The following is a 27436-nucleotide window of genomic DNA, read 5'->3' as shown; positions in this document are numbered from 1 at the left end:
TTTCTACTCTTACTGGTTTTGCAACCTCTTAACTAAAATTCAGAGCTTTAAATGAATCAAGTTAAAACAAATTTGTAAAGTGTAGGAACTGTATGAGTTTTTGGAATTATATGAAAGCTTGAAGTGTATAGACCATTGTACTCAGCTTATAAATCTGAACTGCACAAATCCACATTTAGCGCAGTCCTGAGTCTGAAGGAATGTATTATTCCAACGTTTGTGAGACGGAAATCTAGGGAATTAAAAAGGAAAAAACAAACCAAAAAACCTCACAATTATCAAAGGCTTAGAAGGACTGATGAGTCAGCTTAAAAAGCAAACAATCCCTTGAATATAAATTGTTTGGTTGGATATCAGCTAAGGATTTGATGCTAGTTTACAAATACTTAAATTATATGAAGAGTGATGAAGAATTATTATGAGTAAGACAGGAAACAAGGATATTATTATATTATATTTACAGTTACCTTAAGAGTTATTCACGTAGCTTCCACTGCTAAAGCTGGTAAATGTCACCAAAAACAAAAGCAAATAAGGCCAGAGATTTCTTGGGCTCTGGTTTTAGGAAGGATGGTTACTTGGGTGAGAAACACTCTGAGAGAAAGCATGTGCGCAAATTAATGGCAGAGTGCTGCAACGAAAGTGAGCCTGGCCTAACTATACTTTGGAAAAGCAAGCACGTTTCTGGAAAAGAAAACCTCTGGGACTGAGAAAGATCTCAAACCATGGACAGAATCAATCTGTTGTTTTTTTACATTTTGCTACTATTATATTTTATGAAAGAGAAGAATCTCCCCAAAATAATATTTAGGAAAAGAACCTCCTATTCCCTTTTTCCCCTCTCTCCTCCAAATTCTTAAGGGAAAAAGGTTAGACCAATTGTCGTTTTCTCATCTTGAGCTTCTTTAAGTTGGAAAGTGAACACATTTTCTATTGCTAATGCCTGTCCTCAAGAATAAAATATTGAAAAAAGTAGGAATAGAAACTTTATTAGAATTTTATTTAAACAACACTAAATATTTAAACTTATTATTATTTAAATGTTCCACCCATTAAACAACTAGAAGACTTCTGTCCCAAAGTTAATGTTCTCTGCTAACAGAGACAAATCTGCAAAACCTGTCATTTTTTCCTCTTAACAGCTGCAAGATGGCCGATGGATAGCAATATGCTTCTGACTCATACAGGTAACCTTGCAAAAGGAAACGGGCTTGTTGTTGCTGTACTTGCATTTATTTTCTCATAATACAACACAATAGTCTTTCATATTCATATATATTTTAAAATTACCAAGGTGCCTAGAATTCTGCATGGAGTTACTATTTTCCCCTATCAGAGAACAGTAAGCATCTAAATAAATAAAAGCTATTAAAAAACAACTATCCAAGTTTGGTGAAAATGTGAAGGTCTCTGATAAGCAAAAGCTGCCAAAATTATTAAAAAACAAACACACTAAATACCAAAAGAAGCCTAAATCTGTTGAAGAGAAAAGAGTTGACCTTATTTTTGGAAGGAGACCACAGAGTAAAAGGAAAAAATTATATGTATTTTTCAAGCTATCTGGAAGGGACTTTCATATCAACAAAAGCACTTAAGAATATTTTTCATGCAAAGTAATAGTTCAGTTGGCAATTACAGCTTTTATGCTATGCTATAGTAATATGAACCTTTGTTAATAGTGCCTCCTACACGTACAATTACTAAGAGAAAAAGCCCACCTATTTAAACAGTAAAATATATTTAAGAAACTGTAGGAACTGACACATCTTGTAATTTAGAATGATAACAGTTCCAATCTGCAAGGGAGTTATTCTCCTCAAAAATATGTCTCAAGTTTCACAGCTTGAAAGCCTGTGACAAGCTTTGGAACTCTTTCTAGATAAGGCCACTTGCTCAAGAAATCAAAGAGCCTAATACATTCCTTACTATGTTTCTGTGCTGAGGAAGCAAATACCAGATTTCAGGCAAATGAGAGCTTAGATTACAGGTTATAGTTCAAGAGGAATTTTACTGATCCTTGTACGCTCGCTATTAAAATACTTGTCATACTATAGATATATGTAATTTTTATATATTTGCAAATAAAAATTGTCAATGATCATAGAAACATAATTGTTTTAAGAACATACTTATTACTGTTGAATGTTTTTCAATTTGTCATAATCCTGTGGGACATTTAACTATAGCGTTCAAAATTAACAATACAGGAAAAAGTAATTTCAAGTAGGGATAAGATGCAAAGACAGGCACTACAGGAACCATATCATAAGAAATACTCTACATTCTAGTCCAGGAACATAAATAAGAGACAACGATGAGTCTATATGTATATGCTCAGACTGGGAAGAACACTGTCATCTAAAAAATACGATGAGCTCCCAGTTTGATAAAATCATTATAATAACGCACATGTACATGCACAGAATGTGTGCATATACAAACACGTGTGCACAAACACAAAGACATACTTCTTCATATCTTGCTCCTTCTATCAAAGACACCTCTTCATATCCTACTCCTTCCATTTTCTTTTCTACTAAATGTTAGTCCAAATCCACATTTTGACCATAGCAGTTTTTGGCTGCTATATGTTTAACTAAATCCACTGCTCCCCAGCACAGATATATAGGGAACACAGGTAGGAATAGTTTGTGACCACTGCCCAGTTCCAAGCATTCTCAGTACACTGCAATCACTTGTCTTTGCTTGTCTTCCTAGCTCCTTCCTGACTTCTAAATTGTAACCTTCTTATAGCATGGCCTGTTGCTTTTTCTATGAATGAGATTTATCTCCCCCTAAATTTACCTTTCTAAAAATTATGCATCTAGTCTGAAATAGCTGTTTAAGACAGACAGGGACCTCCATGGACAATTCACCCTGTCCTGAGGATGAAATCATCCCATGAAGATACAACACTCTCCCCCTTAACTATACAAGGAACTTTGATTATTAGTTTAGACAAGACACTAGGCACCTCAAAGACTCACTATATACTCATTTAACACTAGAGGTGGCTGAAACATAAATGTTGAATTATTCTTAAAACCCAATCCAAAATTAATACCGTTAATAATATAAAATATCATCAGAGGTGTTGCTATGATGCAGGAATAAGGCAGCATGTAAATGATTTTGATGCAGTAAGAGGTAAACTGAAGTGTCAATAAAAGATACTTCTTTCCAAAAACAAATGCCAGAATGATTTACACCCACCAGCAGATGCATAGAAATTCATAAATATTTCTTCATATAAGTGTCCACAATAAAAAAGGAGTAGAAAATGTTATATAGGCAGAACTGCTTCTAAATCGAACTTTTCCCAAATTTTGCACTGGATGACAGCTGCTATTTGTCTATTCCTATATCCATCACATAGCTATATAATCTTCTATCCTAAGCACTCAAAAATTCCTGCTTTACAGTTATTTGCCGAACTACTGTCAATCTTATATTTTCAGTAGTCAAAATAGATATAATGGCCCTGGTAAATTCAGAACCAATGGCCTAAAGTTCTTGCTAAAATTTGTTTTTTGCATGCTCTGTTATAAAAAGTTCACAGATAATCAAAAAAAAAAATAAAAAAAAAAAAAAGACAGGGCTATGAAGCTCAGCTTTTTCTTTAGTTGCTGTTTCACCATCAGGAAGAGAACAAAAGATCTCCCTTCACCATTATGGCCTGTGGGCCAATCATGTTGCAAGTATTTTGGACTCTTCCTACAAATACTGCCACATTTCAGTGTTTAGATTATTGGATTCAAGGAAATCGGGCAGCCAGCCCATACGGCTTTATTGAAGAAAAAAACAGACTTTTTGAACGTGCTGTACTACTGCAGACCAAGCTCTCTTACACAGATCGGGTCAGGCGATCCCTTCTGAAAAGCAGAACAGTGTCAGAATTCATTTGCAATGAATATAATCAAAATGCCAATGCCCACAATATCATTATCAGGCCCTTAAACCTATGGGTACTCCCACTGAAGTCATAGAAACTCCACAGACAATAAAACTGACATAAATCTGACTACAAGATAAAAACTTGAACTGACTGCACTAAAACTGGGCTTCAATCTCCACGTTCCTGTTTTGCATTATGCTTATGGATAAATAAACCACCAGATTCTAGATAGCCTTAAAACTGTACATTTTCTTGCATTACATCAAAATCATAGGACTATTTTAAGACCAAGTTTTTGTTCTTTTGTTGATTATGCCTTCCTTTAGAGATAGAAATCCTGTAACTCACTTAAAAAAAATTTTTTTGAAAGAAATAAATACTTTTCTCACAGTTCCTGGTTTAGGATTTTCTTTATGGTCTAACATAGAAATCTTTTAATGGCTTTAACTGTTTATTATTTCCCTAACAGTTTAACTAGTTACCTAACTCTTAATCTTCCAGTAGATTAAATCAGATAGATCTAAATAGGTGAAAAAGAAGAAATATAATTTGTTACATGAACATACACAAGGTACCAGCTCTGATGAAGGTGTCGTATTAAAACAGGATGATCAAACTTAATCACACACTGACACTGCAATAGAACACTTTCCATGGAAGGTACAGTAAGCATTTACCTTCACTTTGCAAAGGTAATATCAGCTTTATTATTATAGTAAACACGAACAACGTGAATGAAATTTATGTCTGCCTGATGCACAAGCAACCCATATAAAACAATGTGAAATAAATAAAGCAGCCTGGAATAAAACAACTATATAAATGCCTAAAACATCAGTCTTCCTCAAAACTAATCCACAAACAGAACACACTCGGAAAAGCTCCTCAGAAGACAGTGAGGAGGAAGGAATCTGTCTCACATAACTCTAAGGCAGTAGAGATAAATGGTTCTCACACAGTCTTCTATGTACCTGCTGTGCAGTAATATAAGATAAATCCCACAGAACTAAGAATCTCACCAGTTCTTCTCCTGAATAGGGAAGTAGAAAAGACAACCTTACCTCTAAAAGATAGACACTCTACTGATTTGAATACATATGACATTAAGTCTCTTCTTTCTCTGTTTGCCTGAGAACCTATCTATATAGGAAAGCAGTGGATTAAAAACCACAGTATCTATTCTAAATTGTATAAATGCTCTATTGTATAAATGCTCTTACTCTATAGCAGGAGAGGCCCAGCCCCCAAAGATCCTACATCTGCTTCCTTGCAGCAGATGGAGATGCTCATATGGCTTCTCTACCTGAGCAGCAGGGAAGCATTACAGATGCATGTGTTGGCAGTGGGGAAAAAATGGGGTGAAACTGGCCATTCTTCTGCTCTTCTTCTCCACTTGCTCTAGGAAAGGGGCAGGAGCGTAGCAATTCTGCTATGGGAAGAGAGTGACACCATTGCTGTTCCAAACCTCCTGCACCACTTGGTACTATTGTTTCCACCACAGGATTTAGTGCCTTGGCAACAGGCATCACTCCTACAGCAAGACTAGACTGGCCAGGGAGAGCTGGATGACTGAAGGGCATTTACACCCTGAAGACCTGGTCATCTCTTGTCCAAAAATGTAGTAACATCAGAGTGGGTGGTGGTCTTAGGATACCATTTTTCATATCGTTATTGTGACAAATTCAGATAAATACTACTTTTCACATGCATAAGCAAATCAGGTTAACCTAAGGCAGGAACATATGCTTATCTGAACATAAGGAAATGTCAAAATCCTCCAAAGCATTTATATGCCTGAGGACAGAACAGCCTAACAGCCCTCTCCTCCTCCTTTCTTCCCCAACATCACCTTTCATGGATGAAGATAATGACTTTTCATTGCTTTCAAAGCTTATTTACTTGTGGAGGCTCTAAGCTTTCATTGTTCTTTGTTCACTGAGCTATTTGATCACATCCTTTTTCAGTGTTTTTTTATTCTTCATTAAGTGTTGTATATTTTGCTTTTATACAACAAACAGTATAAAGAAAGTTAAACAGTGTGTTTTTAAAATTTAATGTCTCTTTTCTTTCCAAGTCTCAAGGGCATGTTCAACTTGTCTGTATAAGGGCTCGCAATTCTTAACTCTGAAATCTTCAAAATTTTATCAGCCTCAATTTGTCTCAACATCAAAAAAACCCTTGTCTTAAAACACACACACATACACATACATATTTGGGGGAGAGGACCTTTAAGATCTATCGATCTGTGGAAAAAGAACAGTATAACAGTTTACCAAGGCTAGGAAAGTTATTGAAATGCTAACAAAGTGTATTTTTCAAGAATACATTTGAGGTGTAAGTTTTTTTTTTCCCCCCAAAACAGAGAAAAGACTAGCCTAAAAAAATGAAATTTTCACAATGTGAAAAGTGTTGGTCTAAAAGAAATAGAATTGGAAGATAAATTTTGCAGCTGAAAGCAGTTGAAGTTTTTGATAACACTTAACTAACATCACTTAAGATTGAAGTAGATAAGCTATTTCTATCAAGGGTTGAGATAAATTTATCTCTGACACAATCATCAACTGGTGACAGCAAAAGTTGAGGAGGGGGGAGGAGAATGGCCACTGTGCAAGTATTTCACAAAGGCAGAACACCTACTGGTCAGTAATTTGTTTTAGTCAGTCTTATCTAGACACAGTCAAATAACTACTCCCCAAATAAATACTACTACACTTTTTTATTCCAAATTTTTAAATCACACTGCCGATTGCACATAAGCATGCTCATGTTTTATGTTATTTTTTGATATAGGTATTTTAAGTATGTCTAGCATACTTATCTGGGAGCATGTAGACTTATAAAATAGACTTAAAAGTATCTCACTGAATTGAAACAGGTTCAACTGCAAGCAACTATAAATGAATAACTATGCACTATTTGCAGTCAAAAGCCTAGCAAGACACATTTATTCTATTCTAGAAAAAAAATGCAGTAAATAGTTTCTAATCATGGACAGAAACAGAGCATAAACAGAGTGAAAATTGTCCCTGACATCCTGTGTTACTTTGGACCATATATCCAATAACTGCCTTTTCTGCATCTTATTTTTACTTATTCAGAACAAGTTATTAACTGAACATCAGTAATAACAGCAAATCCTCTACTTTGATAACTTGAAGGCTGTCAGCAGAATAGATGCTGTAATTGACTGTGTACATCAGAGTTATGTCAGGTTTTAAAATATACCTGCTTTCCTCCAAATCTAGTTTTAGGTCTCTTTCCACAAAACTAATAAAACAGACTGCAATAGGAGTTGAATTGTTTTTCATTGTAAAATTTATTTTCAGTTTGGATTAAATTAGAAGGATTTCAAAAGGTGTATAATGACTTAGTAACAGAGCGATACATCCTAAAAGGAAGGGCAGAAAAAAGGCAGAGTACAATCCCTACTCTTCCGCCATGCTTTAGATTTTTCTGACAGTGAAGAAAACAGTTTTTCCCCTCTCGCAAAGAACACTTTCCAACTTCATTAAATTTCTTTTTTTTCTTACAGACATCAAGTCTAAATCGATGGATTGTTTACTTTTGCAGGATTCAAAATGGCCATTTTTTTTAATCTGATGACTGAGAAAAATGAAGATCAGAATTATGATGAAAACAACATTAAAAAATCCAAGTAGTTCCATGAAATTGGAATTAATGAAACCTATTTCCCTGCAGATTTGCATCTTTGTCCCTAAGAAGGTGCAGAAGCTGACTGAAGCTTTTCCCAGGGTTGTCAATTTTCTGGGACAGTGAATACAGGTTTAAGCTAAAGCCTTTCCTTTAGTTAAGGCCTTCACAGCATCATTCTCCAATCCACAGCCACCTATTTTTACAAAGCATGCAGGAATTTAATTCTCTTTGATATCTTCACCTCTTTGTCAAATCTGCTTCATGTTGGCCAAGGGTTCAACACTGGTTCACAAACACATCAGGAGAGATAATGGTGTTCTGACTGACTAAAGGAATAAAGAAAAGTGCTCTGCTCAAACTTCTGTTGAACAATGATCTATTCATTAGCAATAGTATATCCATATACTAATAATGAAATATCAATTTTCAACTGTAATGGATTTTCTTTTCCAGACTTTTTGTATACTTTAGATAAACTAAGACTACTACATTTTGAACTTTGCCCTTTAATTATCTATATTTTTAATCTATATTTATATCTATATAAACTTTCTCATTAAGTTCCCTTAAAAACATGTCTATGAAAGTTACAAACAAACAAAATATCTTCAAAGGCTATTCTTTATGTCTTTCAAATACCTCCTTAAGACTAGCTTCTGAGTTGATCTCTTTGATTAGTAAACAAACACTGAGCAGACGAAAATACTGCTGCAGGTGTGTAAAATGGATATTTACTTCTAAATCTGTAGATGCATTGAATTTGCATTTCCTGGTGGAAGTACATGGAGAAATTTTATGAGCACCATGACAGTTATATTCTGATACCAAGGTCACACTGAATTACTTTCATGACAGTTATATTCTGAGACCAAGAATTAGAAGACCATGATCGTTCTCTTTCCATATATTTTTAATCCACGAGACAATGACTTTGTTAGTATAAAATTCAACTGTAATCTAAACACATTCTGGTTTGCCTAAGACAGCAAATATTCAAAAATAACTTTTCTGCTTACAGTATTTCTTACGGTATGCAAGATAACACTAACTTTGCTAATCAACACTACAGTATTTCATCTAATAGGTTACCTGGAGGGCATGAAAAAATGCAGTGAACTACACTTTGTCATAAGTAAAAGATCTGTGGAGTCACAATTCCACCACAATGCCTTAAGAGAGGTTATTTCTTTCTGTGTCAGAAAAAGAGCATTATGTTCTTTAGATCCGGGAGGTTTATTAAAAGCAAATGGACATAGAAAGAAAGCAGGGCAATCAAAAACAAGGCATCTTTCATTTGCCCATGGGGAAGACATTTTTATATAAATATGTATATATACATACACACACATATCTCAAAGTATTTTATGAGTAAAAAATGAACTGCTGACTATAATCTATTAAATCTTTAATATGCAGAATGACCCACTATGAAAAGAATGTGCATGGAGAGCTTTAATAAAAAGAAAAAAGAGAATTTTGCACATTTGATAATGTTAATATCTTAAGTCTTTTTGTAGCAATCAGCAGGCAATTTTGCAACTACCACTATAAAGCTCCTCTGTCACTCTCTTTGGCTAAGAAGTATTTAGCATAACAGCAAAATGGCAGATATAAATGCAAAACAGCCCTGCCACTGCTCCTTTGCTCACCCTAAAACAAATAATTGGATAGCACATTATTAAGCAGAATTATACGAATAAGTGTAGCTTACATACATATATGTTTACCTATATAAACAAAAGGTAATGTCATATCTGTCACTGTCAACAAATCATCTGCATTTGCAAGGATGTGAATTTCAACCACACAGCTCCCCAGTGGATCAAAATTAAAATGGAAGTAAATCAAATTTCTAATTATTAACATAATAGACAAGAGCTAGAATGGTAAGGCATCACTTCTAATTAAAGGCAGCAATTAAAGGATACTTCAATCATCTCTGTGAAAGTGTACTGTATTGATTGCTACATTAAATATTAAAATCATATTAAAATAAAATTCAGATGTACTTATCTGTGAACTACTTGAAAACACTATTCTAAGATTTATAATTTAGAGCAATGACATCATAACTAGGACTAAAATGTCTCTTCTTTTTCTATAAAGAATGGTGTGAGACACTGTCTCAGGTTCTCCAGTAGTGCAGCACTCAACAACTTATTCTTGGAAAGGAGGCACAAAAGTTTTAATCTCTGCCACAGTCCATGTTATCATAAACTCCTACTGGCATGGCACTCCTGTACTACCTGCTTTTCCTGCAGCAGAATTTCACAGAATATCAATTTATGTAGTATATACTCTAGTTATACACACATATCAGGCAATCCTATCAAAACTAGGAATTTTGAGAACTCTCAACCCAGGGACCTGGTTGCATAAGAAAGAGCAAAAGGAGTTAAGATAGAGTTTATAATTTCACAGCTCAAGGTGAAAAAAGTAAAGGTGGGTTGCAAAGCAGAGTTCATAGTTAAATGCAAACACACGAGGCCCTTGACTCAGCTACGTTTTATATTCCTGTGGAGAAAGAGGACATAGAGAAGACAGTAGTAGACAAGATAGTGAAGTCTGCCACAAAATGAAAGTTACAGCTAAACTCAGTTAAGACGAGCACAGAAAAACATAGAAGCAAATATGCTGCCAGACACAAAGGAAGCAGGAGGACTATAGGTCTGGCAAGTAAGAAGAAAGAAAAATTGCTTCCCATCTTAATCCTTGCATAAATAGATCTTTTTAGTGTAGTACAAGACAAACACAAAAAGAGGTTTGCTGCATTCTGAAGCACAGGTATTATAAGTATTATTGCATACAGTTTATTAATATCTGCAGTAAGCTGTTAGACAAAGATGCAATTTATAATTGAAATCGTCTGCACAAAAAAATGTAGTACCTAGCACATTAACATAATTGCTTTGTTACCTTATAAAAACAATCTCTTAAGCATTACTTAAATGTAGTTTGAAAGGAGAAGACGACCAGATGCTTTCAAAGACCAAAGCCCCGTGACTTGGAGAGAACTAAATGAGCTACAAATGCTAAGAATATCTCCTTAAAATTTTGATTTTTGTGAAACTCTTCTCCAGATTGTCAAATTCCATTGTTGATTTTAACCTGGTAACTGTAGCAGCAGGCAGTCAGGCTACAGAAACCTACTAGACAGATTTATGACTGCCACCCACTGCTACCGACTGCTCTGCAACTGTAATCAGAAGAAAAATAATTAAAAAATACAAGATAGGAGAAAAGAAAGGAAGAGGTATAGTATCAAAAAAAGTACTTTATTTTCATAGGATGCCCATTCTAACAGAAATGGAAGCTTAACCAGCTCTCAGTAGCTAAAAATTGCAGCTGCTTCTTCAAAAATAAATACAAAACTTCACAATGTAAGGTAAGGTCTTCACTAAAGAATGTGAGTAAATATCTATCAATCAAGCAAAACTTGTTTCTCTTAATTGTGTTCCACCAATCTTAACTTTCAAAGAAAGTCAAGTAAGCAACATCAGGCAATAGCAGCAGGTGAGAAGGAACAGGCAATGGCAGCAGGTGAAATTAGCTGTAGCTGTCATCCTGAATGCAGAAACCTACACAGGTTTCAAAAACCTGCTAATGATTTAGACTCATTAAAATCAGTTTACTAAAAACACTACAAAAATAGATTTTTTCCACTGAAAGCGTCTCTAGAAGACAAAAAGCTCCTAATATTCCTAGGTGATCAATGAATTACATGCTACCTTCTATAATACTGCATTAATTCTCTAATATTATGCCACATCATATCACCTCTAACAAAGGCAAATAAAAAAGGGTGTGGAGAGAGAATTAGCTATATGGATTTATGATTTCAGACAAAACTTTTTACACAGAATATAACAATATTGTTCCAGATATTCATCCTTTGCAAGACCTGTCTATTTAGAAAATTTAGGCAATAGTTGACTCAAACTAATAACTCTTTTCTGCAATCAACATTGATTTTTTAAACTTATAATAAGGTTATTAGTGCTTACTAAATATTGCTTAAAACTAAGAACATATATGCATAACAGTAAGTAACTTATAGAAAACAACAATAGCTTATTAAAGCTATCATTCTTTGCAATCACAAATACATTAGCTTAATGTTAGACACCGAATTTCCTTGTCAATGAAAAGAATGTATATACATACGTGTATAGACATGTACATAAAGTAGTAAGCTCAAAAAATCTTTAAATAATTACTTAGAAGAAAACAGGGAGTAAAAACAAAGCAACTACTATCAATTTATGGCAACAGGACTACTGTGCTCTTCCAAGTGCCTCAGACTCTAGGGATAGGAGTTTAAGAGCAGTTACATTTGTACAGTAACTGATGCATTCAGTTTTCCTCACAACAGTAATTAAAATGGCTCAGAGAAAGAGTTATCATGCTGAATGTTGTTAATCAACAAGGATTAGACAAGCTGGCTTTCAAAATTCTGGCTTTTCCTATTAAATGAAATTACTTTAAAAATTAAAACTACAATCTGATTGCACTGGTTATTGAGTGTCCTCAGTTTTCACTGACTTTGCTAAGAGTTGTAGGCATTCACACAAAGAACTAGGTTTACAAACGAATACACCAGGAACAAAAATTACTTATTTAGTCATACTGTAAATTTATGTCCCATCTGTATGATGGTAATACTTTTCATGCCTCATTTACCAAAGTATACTATCAACAGTAGTTCTTACAAACTACTTCTAAAGCTGTTTCTACACTAACAGTAATTTTTAGAGACAGACACAATTACATTTTTGTTTGTTTGGTACATTACATGATAAGCAGCACAAGAGTAATTACTAAAACCAACAGTCATGATTCTTAGCATGTTTCCTTTTCTTTTTGTCCTTGAAAAACACTACAGTATATGCTAAGAAATACCGCAAAAACTCGAGTACAATTCTTACCAGAGGGCATTTAAAAATCTAACCAGGTTTGCCATGTTACAACTCTTTACTTATTTTAAGATTGTATGCTTTCGGTAATTGTTTTTCCAGGAGGATACTCGTTAAAATATGTAGACTATTACTCCAGGGTTCCTTTCAAAGCTCTCTTACTCTAATTCAATACCATTCGTTTTATTTATATTGTGTTTGTTGTTCTCAGCCATGATACACAGTATCTGTCAATATTAAATTTCATCTGTCCAGCTTGTCAGTTCATTTGCAATACCAATTCAATCCCCATCTTATTTCACCTATCTTAAGCTCTATGTATGATCCTCTTCCAACATCTACCATCATTTCTAAACCAAGACACCAAAACCACTTTAATAGAATAACTGAGATTAGAAATACTTTTTGTAGGAGAATTTTATAATAGAAAATGAATATCTAAAAGTTAAAGAATTGCATTTCAATATAGAATAAAAACTGGTGTTATCTTCCATCATAAAACAATGTTCTTTTGTATCATGATTAGGTACAAATATCTTAACTCCTGACAAACAGGCTGATACCTGTTTCACTCACCTAGTGTAAAGGACTGCAGCTTATTTTTAGAAAAGTAATGCTTTTGCATCCCAAGTCTGCATATGAGTGGATATTAAAATGACTCTTATTCCTTTTGTAATTGGAAGGTGAAGCTTAAAGGACAAATACAGAACAACATTAGCAGTGGATTTTTATACTGCCCATGTGGTAAACTGTGTTTACTACTCCAAGCAGTACAGTGAATGGAACAGATAATGAGATACAGCTTTACGTGTTGCAGGTTACTGGAAATAATCAGAGCACTGGTGAGTTTATGAATTATAAAAAAGCCAGTAATTCAGTGTCTAGGTGCAGATCTTATCTTGAGGGTCCTGACTGACATGCAGAAGGAGACTAAAATCAGAAGAACAGCTAAATCAGTTATCACAGCTGTACACAACCCCTCTTTCGACAGATGCTGCTATTCCCAAAACAGTTCTCTAATCAGATTAGGAGTGAACTCTTGACCCTTCAGTTTTCAGCCTGCCATATTAAGAGAAACCAAAATCAGAATTGGTTTACCTTAATATGCTTGCCTGAAAACAGTGGTAGCGCAGGAGCTGATTCGTGAGTGGATCACATGCTCTCATCTTGAGGACAGCCACGTCCGTCAGAGGGGCTAAAGGCAGCAACAGCTTCAGCTGTCTGATTTTAATCCCTGACCACATGTCTACCAGAGCCCTAATGTGAGAGAAACATTATAAATGCACAGGTAATTAGATTTAATACTAGAAATACATGAATTACCACAGTGGTTTAAATTAGTGGCCTCTCAAATCTGTTATCCTGTTCCCAGAAGTGGTCAGTATCAAACAGTTAGAAGGAAAGAACAAAGAAACCCTGTGTTAAGTAGTTATGAGATAACCTCCAGGAACAATAGGCCCACTGACCGTATGACTCATTTCCATCTCATATTGTTTTATTATTGTTTACCTAGCCAACATAGCTTAGTCAGATTCCTCTCTATAAACTTTTGATCATCCATCATCTCACCATCACAACATGAATGTTCTTTGATTTTGGCACATATGTTTACGGTATCAGAGGTTTTGGAGCTTTCCGGAAGAGAATATAACATACAAACTATGATCTGTCTGACGTATGCTAAGTCTCAAGATCATCAGCAAAACTTGAGCTAATCACAACTTTGGAAAGATTCAAAAAGAGCTGAAACTTTGTTGAGAAAGTAGGGAGTAAAAACCATGGTCTAAAAGCTCTGTATATAAGCAGAAATAGAAGATAAATTACAGAATCACTACTACGCTCTCTCGTTCTAGTCAAATAACTCTACCCTTTCAGCTAGTTATGTTACATTAGACATAATGCAAGTGGTAACTAAAATTCCTTCCATACTGTTTTGTGTTTTACCACTCCTCTTTAAGTACCTCTTCATTTATATTTACTTTAGTTATACTTTAGCTTTAGAAAGCATTAACTCTAATATTTTAATTGATTCAGCTAACCTCAGGAAAGATATCTGGAATTCTCATAAAGTGAGAAAATTCTGTAAATCTTTAAGCCTAAGAAAATGTTCTTGTGAAACAAACACCATGACCAATGAATATATTCTATGCTTACACTCTTACACTGCGTAAAAATATGGCTATAGCAGTCGTCATTTTTCAAAGCAGAATGAATATAAGTAGTATCCTGGAAAAAGAAAGGTCAGATTTTGTACAAAGAGTTTCATTTGTCTAAACAATGAATTCTTTGCATGTATGATACCAACTCCAAGCTTATTCATGGCAGCTAACAGGTGTGAACGGACTATTGTAGCATATGTTTCCTGTTGTGCTGCCTTTTGTCAATTTTCATTTCTAGCATATAAACAATAAGTGACTCTTAAAACCATTCATCCTTTTTAAAAACTAACTTTGTACAACTGTATTTAATTTAAAAAAAATACATAAAAGTCTGCTTTTAATAGCACCATGTTCATGTTAATTTATAGTAAAGGCTATTCTTCTTGATCTTCCAGAAATACATCGGTACCTGAGAAGCTATGCTTTTAAAGAAAACATAGTAGCTAAAAATACCTTCAAATAGCTTTTTACTCAAAGTATGCTTCCACACTTCTTCATCTATTGGCATTCAACCAATCAGGTAGTTTTAGATCACATCAGTAAAAGTAAGCAATGAAATGCAATCTGATTAGCGCAATATGCTCAAGTCATTCACGATGAACACAGACCTCTTAGATGCCCTAGTTTCCTAGAACAGACCAAGGTATTACTTTTTCTTTTCTTTTATTAAAGAAACAGTCATCAAGTTTTCAGAACATTAAAATAATTATTTTCAGCTTTTCAAAAGTGTTAACAACCTGCAAGTCATATTTTCTCACAACTCACAGAGATGTGGGGGCTTTTATTTTTAAACCGAAATGGCTCTAACTGAATTACTATTATTTTCAGATGTCTCAGTAGAGCTGAGCTGATGGCCTTACACTGTTTTTGAAAATAGAATATAGCCGTGTGATCATTTTGAATTAATTAAAATTCGGTTTTAAACAGTGGGCTTTGCACTGTTTCTGACCTTTACACCTCAACATCAAGGTACATTGCAGAGTGAGTCATAGTAACATTATGAAAGTACATCTGAATTTTCACCAAGAATACATTATTAACATATGTTTGAACTTGATTATTTACTTTCTAGATAAACTGGAGATCTTTCCCACATCAACAGAGAATTAATTATCAGTCACTGTTTTGATTTAGTGTCTTTGAAAAGTCTAGGGTTCTGGCACAGATTTTTTCTGCTCTAGTTTTATGATTTAAGTCCAATTATTCCTAATTTCACTAGGAGGGGTTGGAATCAGGCTCTAGGTAGCAGTATGGTTCAGATCCTACTCTCCTTGCTCACAAGAGAAGTTCCACTAAAAACTGCTCAGAATCGTGAAGATAGTATCATTTAGCTCTATATTTTCTTCAGTGTTGTGGGAGACCCATATACAAACCCACAGGAACTCACTGTAAATGACAGGAAGCCATTTATATTGAGTTTAATGTACTTGGTGTTAGGGCAGAGAATGGAGTGGAAATGCTATTCTCTGAAAAATCGTTTCTATGTATCAGTCACTTCAGGACCTTCATCACAGATGCTTCAAGACTTCATATAACTTCCTCAGAAGCAAATACCAGAGTTTTTCCAATGACAGGTATTTTCCTTTCATTGGTTGGTTTATTACGTATGTTCTCCAGACTCCCAGCTGCTTTCCATGTACTTCAACAAGAACAGAATTCTACCTGAATCTTATTTGACTGATAGGAAATCCTAAGAGGCCTTAGCACAGCAAAGATTGAGAAGCACTGTTTGAGAGACAGCACCTTCATAGGCTTAAAGTTAACAACATTCACAAGGATGATACGAACTACTACACAAGTCATTGTGCTGACAGAAAGAAACTTTTCAAAAACAGGAGGAAGTAAATAATTCATCAAATGTATTATCAAATGAGCTTATGAATTTTGGAAAATGTATTATATAAAATATACCGTGATTTTCTTTTGTCCGGATTCACCACAAGATCTACCAGTAAATACGATGTAGCCAAATTTCACATTCTCCTCAAAAAAAACCTTCTGCTTTTTAAATTGGATTATACATTTAAATTTAATCTTAATTGTGCAAACACCAGAAAAAAATAACAATCAGAAGATCTAAATGTGACAAACCTTGATTATCAGAGGATTATAACTATTTTAATGATTTAGATATGAGCATCATTTTCTCAGTTACATCTGCGTAAGCATCTATAATAGCGGTGTTTGGTAAAAGAAACTGTAGGAAAGCTCATAACAATTTATAATTGTATTGAAGAATTATTGTTTTCAATACTGGAAGAAGCATTTTTTTCAATAAACATGATGCTCATTGATTTCAGTTGCATGTGTAAAAAAAACAACACTAATGCATATTTAGATTCACTTAGGTAACACTTATATGGAGTATAAAAGCAGCCAGCTTGCTTACAGCAGTTTCTAATTTTTTTATTCTTTAATGAAGCATTTTGTAGTTCTTCAGATATATAAAGTATGGAAACAATATCTTGGCTGGCTGGAGAATAAAACATGGGAGATGTTCTGCTAATTCCAACAGCAAAGTGCAAAATAAGGGGAATATTATGCAGCAACACTGTAACCTTCTCAGATTCTTACAGGGTAGAGTCTCCGGTATCAATAACAGATATTTCTGAATGTTAGTAAGATAAAAAGCACTTTTAAAAACTCATTTAAAACCTGAAAATTAGTATTTCAATATAAAAATTGAAAGTTATAATTCAGTTAAAAAACCCATTTCACTTTCTCCAGTTTAGTATATACACAACTTTTAATCAGGTATACCAGCTTTTATTTCTCTCATCCATTTCCCTGAGAAAATCTGAGCTTCATTTAAGACTTTAAATATGGGTATTAAAAGGAGGTTAAACCCTGTTATTAACCGAGCAACTAATTCCTTTAAAATGGTAGAGGCAAATACTGTTAATGCTATTTCAATGAAATCATTTCATTATTGCAAACAAGAGAGTATTAAATCCCAGTTAAAAATGCAAATTTGTTTGTTTTCATAATTGTATTTCTTTTCTGTCTCATTCTTTCCATATCATCTTGTCTCAAATCAAGTTACCATAAATAAAACTCAAATTCTTAGGTTCACAGCATTTATCAACTGTTTGAGCTAAACGAGCAACTATTAGTGTTAGTGATGTATTACATAGATATGTCTGAAACACAAATTTTGTCCATGGATTTCCTAAGTATCTGCTGCCACTGTAGTAACTTAGTATTTCAGCATCAGAATCTGGGAGGTGCACACGGTAGTTTCACACTGTTCTGTCCTAATGTCCTGAGTACTTTCTCTGCTCCTCCCACATAACACAGTTCTTTCCATCCCCTGCAATTCTGCATCCCCCTCTGCACTGCTCCAGTCTCCCCAGCTCTTTGTAGTATTCAATGTCACCTTCTCTAAGCCTTACTCTGCATACAAAACTGTTTCTTCCATGGACTGCCTTGATCTAACTGTAAGGGTTTAAGGTCAGAGGGGAGAAATGAGTCTCCCTAACCCTTACCTCCGTGGCAAAACCATAGACTCCTGGTAGTCATGAACAAATACTGCAGGTGGACTGGCATTTTGCTGCAGCTGTAAAACAAAAGACACAGCCAAGCCAAGGATAGAAGATCCCCCCCCATTGAATCAGCCAGTATAGTTGGAAAAAAGAGAGAAAGCTTGTCCTGCTGCTTCTATGGAGCAATCTTTTCTGTTCAGGCAGTCTTGGGACTGAACATCTGAACTGAAAAAACTACCAGAACTGCCAGGCTCAAAGGGTTCTGATCAGCAGCGCAAAAGTCCAGCTGGCGGCCAGTCCTTAGTGATGCGCTTGGGGATTGATACTGGTGCCAGTACTGTTTAACATCCTCATTAATACACAAATGGACAGACAGGAATCACACAAAGTTCAACAACGGGCAATGCAAAGTCCTGCATCTGGGGAGGAATAACCCCACACACCCATACAGACTGGAGGCCAACGGGGTTGAAAGCACCTCAGCAGAAATGGACCTGCAGGTCCTGGGAGACAAGCTGGATGTGAGCCAGCAATGTGCCCTTGCAGCAAAGGCGGCCAACAGCATCCTAGGAGGCATGAGAGAGAGTGCTGCCAGCAGGCTGAGGGAGGTGATCCTTTTCCTCTGCCTCTAGACAGCACTCGTAAGGCCACATCTGGAGTGCTGGGTCCAGGTCCAGGCTTTCCTATACAAGACAGACATGGACATACTGGAGCAAGTGCAACAAAGGGCTACTAAGACGACGAAGGGTTTGGAGCATCTCACATATGAGAAGAGGCTGAAAGGCCTGGGACTGTTTAAGCTGGAGAAGAGAAGGCTTGTGGGGATCTTATCATTGCGTGTAAATACTTAGTGGGAGGGACGAGACAACAAAGAGCCATACTCTTCTTAGTAGTATCCATTGAAAGAAAAAGAGGTAAAGGGCACAAATTGAAATACAGGAAATTCATCTTGAGCATCAGAAAAAACTTTTTTTACTGTGAGGGTGGTTGAACACTGGAACAGGTTGCCCAGGCAGGCTGTGGAGTCTCCAACCTTGAAGCTATTCCAAACCCAACTGAGCAGTTCTGAGCAACCTGATCTAGTTGACCTTGCTTTCAGCAGGGGCTTGGACTAGATGATCTCTAGAGGTCCCTTCCAACTTCAACTATTCTGTGATTTTGTGGGATCTCAACGATAGAAAAACCCAATAATTTTGTAGCCAAAGTAACACATATCTAATGACCATATGTTAACCGAGATTTCTATAAGGCTTATAAGGGACAAATTTTTAACAAAGAAAACAAAAATATATTTCCTTCATGCATGTATCTCTGCCAAATTTCAGGCTCCTACTCCTAAAAATGGAAGTGAAAGAATGTGTCAGCTACATGCTTTTTGTTTTCCTCTAAAAATGGATGCAACAAAGTAAGGGAACACTTCAAAAACTTTTCAATGTGTATCCATCAAATACACACTACTCTGTATGTACAGAAAAGGAAATTTCATTAGGCTGCTGATAATACCATCCTTGAACATAAAGAATTGTCTTTCTGATGACCACTGTTACTAAGATACAGTAACAGAGCATGCACTTCAATGGTTGGCATGAAAAATAACTAAACAGCTTTAAGACTGTGCCAAGTATTTGAAGCAAAACTTTAAGTACATAAAAATACTAGCTAAAATTGTGAAGAAAACCACATTTTTAACCACTCCAGCTGTGCCAAGAAAATCCTTTTTCCACATATACTGATATACTTTATGTAATTTGGGAAGATATTTAACTGTAAGAATTCAGTGAGATAACCACAGGATTCTTTTCCCAGGATAAACTTAGTACATTTGAACTTTGTACAATGGCATGTTAGGTCACTTAGAGCTACCTTGAGTGGTAGTAAAAACATGCTTGCATTAATGCGTCAGTCCAGGCAGGCTCATTAGCTCTTTTAAATAAAAACACTTAGTTGTAAGAATACTTTTAATCAATATCAGTCATTCTTGAAGAGCAAATATTGGTGTCTAAAATTCAGTTAGGTCTGTTCATGACAGACCTTCAGAACAGAGGTTGTGTAGCTCGGCTTATTACAGTTTTCCCATTTTCTAATCAGTCCTGACAAATATAAGACCAAACACAGGCAATAGGTGTTTTTGAAAGTCACTTATGGTCAGAGTCAAGAAAACCCTAAGCAACTAAAAGCGGCATCTTAAAACAGAAAGTGCTGAACAATCTTAATGTATGGTATCACTCCACCCATAACTCAAAAAAGTAGTCCTTCTTGTTAACTCTTTTGCTGAAATTGTAGCCATTAATAACTGTCCATAAAGCAAAACTGGATGCTTACTATTACTATACTGCACATGATTCCCTGCAATTGCATGCAACATATTCTCTTGTTTAGCAGCAAGAACTACATACCAATTCTCTTGATATCCTAACCACTGCTATTAAGGAGTGGTTAAATTAAGGTCTAAATTAAGGTAGGTCTAAATTAAATACTGAGGTCTAAATTAAGTACTCAGGACCTGATAATGCCATCAGTAACGATTTAAGAAGCCTCAAAATTCTCACATTAGTCCTTTACTTTCAGAGATTAAAACTTAAGGTCTACTGGATCTATTTCTCAACTTAAAGCATTTAAAGATTCTAGTGTGAATGAATCAGTATTTTTAAACAGACATAATTTTACAATTTCCTTGGTACTAAACATTTAAGTCAAATTTAAAGAACACCTCCTTGTCTAAAAATAATGAATGTTTAAACTGAAATATAATTCTCTTAATTGCTCTTAAGATTCCAACATTCAGAAAAGACACAGATTTGGCTCCTGTTCATTTTACCAATATTTACGCTTCATGCAACTTCACTGAATCTGAAAAATGTCCTGAATAAATGAACTTCACCAGCTTTTCCTTAAATTTATTAATAAAGGTATCTATTAATTAAGGGCCAACTCCCATGATGATAAATACCAAACTGCATCTGAAATCAAGACATCACAAAGATATCATGTAACCACCTCTGCATAGACAGATGTGTTAATATATTTCTTCATAAAAAAAAAAAAGTATGCAGCTAATGGGCTAGGTCTTCATAAAAAAAAAAGTATGCAGCTAAGTAATGGGCTACGTCTTAACAGGCAGTGAAAAACTGACTCCACCAGGAACTCATAATTTCTAAAAGTCTGTGTTTGTCACAACTCACAGCTAGCTGCACTCTTATTATTTCTTTTGGTTGTGCAGAAAAACAAATGATTCAATTGCCTTGCCCCAGAAAGACCTGCCTTCTCCTGACAACTATGTCTTCAGGACTGGCTAACACCCCTTCTCATTCCAACTCTGCATTGAAGTCTTCTTAATAGAGGTAGGTGTTAGTTAAATTTATCTTGAACTGAGATCTTTAAAGAAATACAGGAATCAATTACGGCAATTACCTTGCAATGTGAAACAGGATTGGGATTTGACATTGCTAGATTTTTACATTTGAATATATATGAAAATTTATTTAATATGAAAACAGTTTTCACTCAAAAGCATTAAGCACAGTTTTTCTAAATAAAAACCTGTATTACCCTCATTACCACAACAGAATAATGATATTTCTGGGCACATGTGTGGGGCAGAACAAGCTCCATTCACTCCCCCAATAAAACAACAACAAAACCCCTACGTATCCTATCCTTTCAAGATAACTTCCATTATTTTTTTCTATATTATGGAAATACAAATCCTACATTTCAAGAATAAACTGTTGAGTGTTTCATTTGTCAAGAAACTGTGCTGCCATCTTTGTGTACACAGGTGTTCTGTTACATTTTCTTTACAGAAAACAGCCCACAGGCATCAGACCTCATCTTAACAGTCACTCAGTGACTGGCAAAAGTGGGAGTTCAGCAACTGCAGGAGAAGCAGCAATTACGTTTATTGTGGTGCTCAGGACTAGGTTCACCCTTTTGAAACCGTATTTCCTGTTAGCACACATCCGGCGCTGATTTTTTCTCCCCACCTGGTTGGCAATTCTACTACTCTTCAATTGGATTCCTGCAAAGTGCAAGTCCCACGTCAACCACAATCATGCAGCAGGTCCGAATGGATTCAGCTTCTGGCATACCTTTCTTTTGGAAATTCTTACAAATGGTGAGTAGAGCAACGCATGCCAGGATATTTTAAAACAAACGGCTGTTTAATCCAAACAGCAAGGATACAGTGTAACAGAAAAAAAATGTCAACGTAGAAAGCCTGTGCTATCTTACCTAAAATTCAGACACACTGGTTTATTCCAAACACCTCTATAACGCAAGAAGAACATAGACCAACTGCTCCTTCTCTCAAAACATGTTCAGATGGGATTTCATTTTTGGCCATTCTGAAGCTCTTTGTTCCAGTTTCCTGCCTAGATTTCCCCTTTTCCTGTGCCAAGCCAAGAAATTAATCTCAGGATCAGGATTAATCTTTAAAAGCAGATGTTACCCATACAGTCTGTTACATACTGGTAAACAGGGTGATTGTGTGTTTTCCTGACTATATGCAGTTAAATCCTAATGGAATTAACCCTAGGTAAGCACAGAGCAAAAAGAACAAATTAACACAAAGAAAAAGCATTAACATTCACATAACTTTCACATCTATGAATTCCATAGTCTCTTTAATCATTTTCTTTTAATATCAAGACATTGCAAAAAAAAAAGGCTTTAATACAACATTAAAGTTGTACAATTAAAAGACAAGCTAAATTTCTTACAGTAACTTTTATACGTTTACGTGGCAGGCTATATTAATAATTTATAGCAATAACATTTATTATATTAATTAAGCAACAGAACTAGAAAACAGAAAAATCAACCTATGTTACTGAAAATTTAGGCTTTTCAGAGTTTCTGGAGTAGCATGCACTAAATTTTACCTATGACTCCTACTAACAAATGCACAATCTTCCTGTCTCTAGCCCCACTCCATTTTACCTTCTGATCTCTATTAATAGAAGTTAAAACACATGACGCTGCACTATCTATGCATAGCTGCAAGATGCATAAATTCAGACTGGGAATTTCCAATTTGAAGTTTTGCTCCTTAGGGGCTTAATCATTCTTCTTGCAGCTGCATCTGTAAACCTTAAAAAAAATATTCCAAGTATTGTCCAACCATTTAGCATATTACATTTTGCTAAAGTGGTTACAGTTGGAATGGGAGAGAGGAAGGTTCCCTGCCTGCTATACTCTGCTGCAGAAAGCACCTTCTGGGAGGAGAGGGAAATTGCTCCTTTTCACTCCCAGAACAGCATGCACTTGAAATGATTGGACTGGAAAGTAAAACAGGCAGAAAGAATCTACCATATAACATGACAGTGAAAAAAGAGGTAGGTTCGTTTTCTGCCTAATTTGTCTCAGCCTTCACTTCCAAGTAATCTCTAGTTAAACTATTAACTATTCAAATTTATTATTTTCTGTTCTAACAAAACAGAATTGTTGAGACTAGAAACCCAGAGCATTTTCTATGGCATACAATCAAAAAAAAAAGAAAAAGTGAGGAGCGGCTTTATCTCAAGACTTCGGCTATTTCTGCTAATATCCCAATATATTTCCTCATCTACTTGTGTCAAAATGAAGAAAAACAGCTTAAATAATTCCATTAGTAAGCATTTGTTAACCTGGCTCTGCAGCTAGCAGCCATAGATATGATGAGGATGATATGCTAGAGCAGCTAGCTTGTAGATATGAGGAGAAGGTATTTCCCAGCACACAGATGTCAATGAACAGCTAGGGATGGACTGGGGCAGTAACCCATTCAGCTCTATGGGGAATACCCCCTGAGGACATAATTTCACCGCTCAGTTTATGTCACTCTGAAGTGGTTCTGCATTTTCTCATCCATTCCTTTTTGCTCCTGCCCATACCAGGTGTTTTGGCCACCTCTTTTACACCAGCACAAATATTCCTGTGGCTGCAAACTGAATTAGATAAGCTCAATGATCAGCTTGCAAACTAATCCTCCTAACTCCCTTTTTCCTCAAAATAGGGATTCATTTTCAGAGGGATGAGTGAGCTGATGAGAACTATTGCAAAGCTGGACAGATGCTACTGCTAATGCAAAGAAAGGACGCAAAACCACCTTTATGGCAGTGACATCTAAATTAATGTCAGAGGACCATGAAACCACACCACTAAACCACTGGGGGAAAAAAAAGGCAGTTTTAGTTCTTTAGCTGCTCTTTACATTTCTTTTTATAGAAGGATGAAGTGTTAATTACCAATTTAAATGTCCCCACTTGACCTCATACCAGAATGTCTCACCCACCTGAAAGAAGGCAGTAAATATTATTTATTATATTTGTTCATGGAGTGGAGTGTACCTCAATACTGTATCATACTGCATCTTACTTGAAAATATGAAATGAAAGTGAGTGTTGAAGAAAGCTCTTGCAATAGCACAGTATTAAAGAAAGAGAGGATTCCTCTGATCTCTGGGCATATTCCAGTGACAGTCTAGGAATATGACATTAAAGCAGAATATGCTGCAGTGTGACTGTGTACAGTAGAGGGAATATTAGGCTTTTGGAACTGCAGAAAAAATAACAGATTTCGAGTTGTGCATGTTTGATATTGCACTTAACCTGATTTGTAGGGAACTCAGATTATTAGAGATGACTGCAAGAATCTGCAGATCATCTTCAACAGTTTTAAGATACTCTGATACCATAAAACACAACTTAGGAATTTTGTAGAGTAGATTAAAACAGTTTTTGTAAAATGTGTTGAATATATACTAAAATACAAAAAAGGACTATTGCTAAAAATGTAGGAAGATGGAATTATAGTGCCTTCCTTAATAGTTAAAATCTACATTGCACTTATGCTTGAGAGAAGAGGAAATAATTATTCGAGTATTTTTTACAGAAAAGTATATTCAATTTGTTTTTCACATAGTTAAATAAATAGTAACAGAAAACCTGACAGAACCCTCTGGTTCCTTTGAAGCAGAGGGCAAGAAAAAGGATTACCATGGAAACAACAAGCACAAAACTGCAATAGAACCTCAGAAAAATGCCAGCGCTTCTCAGCAATGAAGGAAAAATGCTGTCAAGGAGCTACAGTAACTAACCAGTGCCCCAAGTCTTTCATGTATTTACTCACGTGAGTACACCTCACTCAAATGAGTCTTCCCACTGAACTCAATGGGATGCAATCTGAAAGGTGGTCTCCAACGTGGATGAAAAATTGAAAATACACAACACTTAGTAACTACTTTTTTACTACAAGCACTGTGCTGAAATCAAATGTGCTTCATATATTTGTTTTGATTTATAGTATTTTGTTTTTCAAAACAGGTATGTATTTCAGTGCTGTCTTTTTTTTTTTTCTTTAAGTGAGAACTTGTTACTTTCAGAATAAATTATTTTGGTAATCATTTCAAAGCTGAAGTTTTCAGAAAAATCCCATCACTATTGCAACAGAACTGTTCTTGCTTTAAAATGCAATAGCCGTTTATATATATAACACTCCTAGAATAAAGCAACTGAAAAAATAAGATAAAAGATCATTTTAATGAAAATCATTTACATTTTTTATAAGTTAATATTTCTGCATTGGTATTTTCCGCTTCCTGGAATTATTTTTCCATAACATAAAAAAGGACCTGAGATTTCCAAAATCAATTTGTTATAAACTGAAGAACTGTACACTGATATGTTATTATAAAATAAAATAAAAGTTGATGTCCCTTTCCTTGCTTTTTGCTTTATATTCTCCTACTATTCATTTTATACTTTGGATAACATCTTTCACTCATACATCCTGACTGCATTTACATTTCACTATTTTTATGAAACATCCCAAAGCTGCAACCTTCTCTGCTTAAGGTAGACAACCAAAATAACTGTTCAGGCCTGCATTCTTACAGCACAGTTCTGAATTACCTCCTCTTTCGCTTTCATTCTGTATCTTTGCTTCTTTTATACACATTCAAATGCTACTTCTACTTCCTTAATTTCTTGTTCTACTCAGTCCTTTCCCGAACTTCTTCTCTCCAGTTGAATTCTTCTGTGGTTTCCTTCTTTTTCTTCACTGTATCAAATGAAGCGTTTTCACCATGTAGCTTTCTATTTCCATGTCAAATCTGTTTTGTGTTTATCAACCCTGCCTTTTACTCCCACTCATCAACCCTCACTTACCCATAAGTACCCGTATATTCCTTCCAATATTGCCCTTTTATGCTTGGGAAGAGCTTGCTGTTAAAAGTCACAAAGTTAACATCTTAACCTCTACTAAAAACCTGCTCTGCCACACTGCTCACTGCCTGACAGTGTGTCCTTTTGTGACATTTGTCATGACTAATTTATGCATAAACACCTGTCGCTAAAATAATCTTCTCTTTCCTTATTGTCTGTTATTCTCACCTATGCCATGATCATCCCCCTGTATTTTGTTTAAAATTTAAACTAAGAATTCACTGAAGCGCACTGTGTCAGGTCTGACTTTGGCATGTCCTGTTCTGCTTTGGATTTCAGCCACAATCACAGTATTAATAAGAAGTACAAGGTATTTTCTTAAAAATGGTCAAGTAATGGTACTCTTGCTTTACAGACATTGTTATTAATTTGTGTCAACAAATCCCAAAACATGAGTTTTTTCCACTTATCTTACTGCTCTTTGATTTAGTCTTAAGTGAGGTTTGAATGCATAAGTACTACTAGAGGCTTAATCCAAAACAGAACTCTTCTAATGAGTTCAATGGACTCTGCATTAAACAGTATGTCTAATTACAGAATATCAATTACTATACTTAAAAACAAAATCGAACAACAAAATCCACAACCACTGTCCTAAGAGATTAAGTTCAAATTAAGTGATTGTTAATTCATTTAGAATTAAAATGATTTTTGAGTACTTGTGCTGAAAGTGCTTGTGCTAGCATGCTAAATCTTCAGGATATCATATATTCCCAGGGAAGCAACTCATGTAACCTTTGCAACAACTTACATAACCAGATCAACGGGGGAGGCGGCATTACAGCAAAGATTATCGTCACTGAAAATAAAAACAGCTTGTATCCCTGGATAGCCTTGCCTCATGCAGATAAATGTACACTTTTTGGACTCTCATGTTAAACATACAACAAAGACATTCAGTAAAATATGATGAGTAAGAGATTTGTCTATTCCTTCATGAAAAAAAACCTCTAAAGAATGATGTAAAATTGAAAAAGAATATCGAATGATTGTATTTATCACAGACCTCCTCATTCACACAGATACATATATACACATACAAACATACATACATATATATACACACACATATATATGTATATAAGCTTAATGATTTTTTAAAAAGTAAATATAGATTTTTTTTTGCTTTTAC

General features: G+C 35.2%; 1 protein-coding gene across 3 annotated transcripts in view; it reads right to left on the bottom strand.

The window, feature by feature from the left end:
* The window catches only part of NOVA1 (NOVA alternative splicing regulator 1), a 153406-nt gene that overhangs the window by 48506 nt on the left and 77464 nt on the right, over window positions 1-27436 (bottom strand). The gene's annotated exons all lie outside the window — the stretch shown is intronic.

The sequence above is a fragment of the Dromaius novaehollandiae genome, chromosome 5 (assembly GCF_036370855.1).
Source record: "Dromaius novaehollandiae isolate bDroNov1 chromosome 5, bDroNov1.hap1, whole genome shotgun sequence".
Lineage (NCBI taxonomy): Eukaryota > Metazoa > Chordata > Aves > Casuariiformes > Dromaiidae > Dromaius > Dromaius novaehollandiae.
Note: the sequence above shows the minus strand (reverse complement) of the source record. Positions and strands in the feature narration are given on the sequence as shown.